This window comes from Myodes glareolus, chromosome X (genome assembly GCF_982192425.1).
Source record: "Myodes glareolus chromosome X, mMyoGla1.1, whole genome shotgun sequence".
In the NCBI taxonomy this organism is placed as follows: Eukaryota; Metazoa; Chordata; class Mammalia; order Rodentia; family Cricetidae; genus Myodes; species Myodes glareolus.
Window position 1 is genome coordinate 127,234,233 of NC_142053.1, and position 3,527 is coordinate 127,237,759.

General features: G+C 41.1%; 1 pseudogene; it reads right to left on the bottom strand.

The window, feature by feature from the left end:
- Window positions 1-227: 227 nt before the first annotated feature.
- Window positions 228-3,311, bottom strand: LOC125391042 (guanine nucleotide-binding protein G(i) subunit alpha-3 pseudogene; annotated as a pseudogene).
- Between the last annotated feature and the right edge of the window lie 216 nt (window positions 3,312-3,527).

Here is a 3,527-nt window from a genome sequence, read left to right on the forward strand (position 1 = left end):
ATACGTTCAAGTGTTCTTTCCATTTTCTCTTTTATGAGGTTCAGTGTGATTGGCTTTATGTTGAGGGCTTTGATTCATTTGGACTTGAGTTTTGTGCATGGTGATAGATATGGGTCTATATTCATTTTTCTTTTTTTTTTTTTGGAGAACTTCTATTTTTAATTAACAGAAAGGTTTAAAAAATAGACAGATTCAAATGAAAATACAAAACGCATTCTAAAGTAAAATTAAGCTTGGATTATCTATTATTTTAATTATCAACACCATTTCATTAAACCCAAAGTATAGAAAAGTCATGAAAACAACATTTCACTAGTTCTCGTTCCCAGATATTTTATATTACAGAATACAACAAAGGAAAGACAAGTTCAGAGTAGGACTTAGGAACCCCTACACTTGGGAATTAAGTCAATTGCTGATTAAAATCAATACTTTTCTTTCTTTCAGATGATATTTTCCTAGACCTAAAGAAATGCATGTCAGATAATAGTTATACTGTCTGCACAAGAATGATTTCCTGTGAGAATTAAAAATTTTAAAAGCTGCCAGCAAAGGCACTGGTCACTGTGGCTTGCTCTCGGAAGCTGTTCTGACCATCAACCTTTTAAATGAGTAGGAGGTGTCATCAAAAGATGAACCGGGTCCAATCTAAAAAGACTGGACCTCAAAAGGCACTGCTCAAACGACTGATCTGAAATGCTCAAAATGCACTCTCTGTTTGCCAATCTCAGTGGTCTACTCAGTGTTCAATGACAGTTGCTATACATTGTACAAAAGGACCGTAGCTCTCAGCACAAGCAGAATATAAATCAGGAAGCAGGACTATGACTCATACCCCTTGTACACAGACTGGACATAACAGTCCTAGATTTGAGAACAGTACCACAAATCCAGAGACCCCCATTCTATTGAAACCCACTCTCAAAGGCCAAAGCATACTCAGCAGGAGCAAAAGGAAACAGAAGACAGGGTTTCCAGAAAGGACTAGCTACAAGCAGGAGTAATCCTGGACTCTACTCACCATTTTAACACTGCTGCCAACTGTAACATATTACCATCTGCACACACGACAAAGTGGAAAAAAGTCCCCAAAGGCAAGTTTTAGAAAAAGAGCAGACTGACTATGGATCACTACTACAATTAACACCGCTACAGTAAAAACAATGGCAAGCAGGGATTTGGCACTACATTTACAGGAAAAGCATGCACTGTTAATACAATTTAGATGTCTCCCAACAAAAAAGGCCACGAAGATGGAAAACAGGGGCACCTTATACAAAATTCTCCATGACTGAGACAAACAGGCAAGAATCAAGTGGTCACTTTAGTAGATCTGTAGCAGCAAGTCAATGGTTCTCAATTTAGCAGTCTGCATCTCTAATTGACAGCTATCCTGTGTGTGACTGTATCCAAGAAGCGGAGTTTCTATCACATTACGTCAGTACTCACCTAGAAATAACAAGGCTAACCTTCAACCACAGCTTAAGAAATGAGTGCTAGAAGCAAACTGTAGAACTCTCCAAATTAATTGCTGGTTAGAAGCCACCATGGCACTTTAAACATGACAGTAACATGAATTTCATTCAGAAAAGCTGTAGTAACGTAGTTCCGATAACCAGGAAACAATTTTAATTATGGAAATATTACTCCTGACTGTTCCAAGAGGTAAAAACAAACAGCTCCTACTAAGAGGAATATTTTCAAGATGTCTGGTCACATCATGTGCATAGTTAAGACTGAGTTCTCAGAAGATTCTTTTGCAAACAAGTAAGATTTCTTTAGTTTTTCTTCTCTTGATGAGAAAAATCTTAGAAACTAACTACTGGTGATTTGTTAAGAAGGAAAAAAGTAAGCTACATATTTAAGTTCTGGAATGCAGCACCTTGACGTCAACACGTCCTAAACATTTGAGATTAGAAAATCCAAGCGATGCCTCGATGAGCCAGCCACACGTTACAGCTGTTCCAATTCCAATGTCTGACGCGAACGCCTCATGCCAACTAAACATTCCCTAATACAGAAGATTGTGCTAAAGAGTGCTAAGATTCTGCATGCTGCTGCCATTCCCTGGTCCCGTCATGCTTGCAGCTGACCCAAGAGACAGTAGGTGGTGTCAGGTCTCAACACTCTTCATTGCAGTAACTTTCACTAATCCCATCTCCTCAATAAAGTCCACATTCCTTTAAGTTGTTTTTAATGATGACATCTGTAACAGCATCAAAAACAAACTGCACATTTTTGGTGTCTGTGACACAGGTGAAGTGAGTGTAGATCTCCTTGGTATCTTTTCTTCGGTTCAAATCTTCGAACTGGCACTGAATGTATGCAGCTGCCTCTTCGTATGTATTGGAACCTGTGTATTCTGGGTAACAGATTGTTAACGGGCTCCTCTTTATTTTTTCCTCAAAAAGGTCTTTCTTATTAAGAAAGAGGATGATTGATGTGTCTGTAAACCACTTGTTGTTACAAATGCTGTCAAACAGTTTCATGCTTTCATGCATCCGGTTCATTTCCTCATCCTCGGCCAGAACAAGGTCATAGTCACTGAGGGCCACACAGAAGATAATTGCTGTCACCCCCCCTCAAAACAGTGAATCCACTTTTTTCGTTCTGATCTTTGGCCGCCTACATCAAACATTTTGAAGTACAGCTCCTTGAAGGTGAAGTGTGTCTCCACGATGCCTGTAGTCTTCACTCTTGTCCGAAGAACATCTTGTTGAGTTGGAATGTAGTTGGTCTGGGATATTCTATCCAAATCATTTAGGTAATATGAGGCAGAATCATTGAGCTGATATTGTCTGGATCTGCTGAAACAAGCCTGCACTCCACCATCTCGCCATAGCCGTTTAATCACGCCTGCGAGTTCTGAAGTCATGACTCCTTCTTCAGCACTGCCAGCTAAGACAAACAACTGTCTGGCATCATCTGCTCTGGCAGCTTCCCCAAAATCAATCTTTAACCGTCCCATGGCTCGTATGATTGCAATGATGGACTGAATAGTATTGCTGTAGACAACTACTTTGTACTGTTTACATTCGTCCTCTGAATAGCCATCCTCATGAATGATTTTCATCTGTTTCACAATGGTACTTTTACCAGATTCTCCAGCACCGAGCAGCAGCAGCTTCACTTCTTTGGCCGCTTTCTCCCCGTCCTCCCGCAAGTTGCGGTCAATCATCCTGCTCCGCTCCACCGCCGCCTTGTCCTCGGCGCTCAACGTGCAGCCCATGGCGGCGGCGGGAGAGGGGACCGGGCCCGGGCTCACTCACACACCGCGGGAACCACGACTCCACCGGCTGAGACGCGTCTTCGGCTGGCTCATTTTTCTACATGTTGATATCCAGTTATGCCAGCACCACTTGTTACATATGTTTTTTTCTCCATTTGATTATTTTTGCTTCTTTGTCAAAAATCAGGTGTTCGAAGGTGTGTGGATTAATATCCGGGTCTTTAGTTCTGTTCCATTGGTACTCCTATCATTTTTTATGGCAATAGCAGGCTGTTTTCAGTATTGTAGCTCTGTAGTA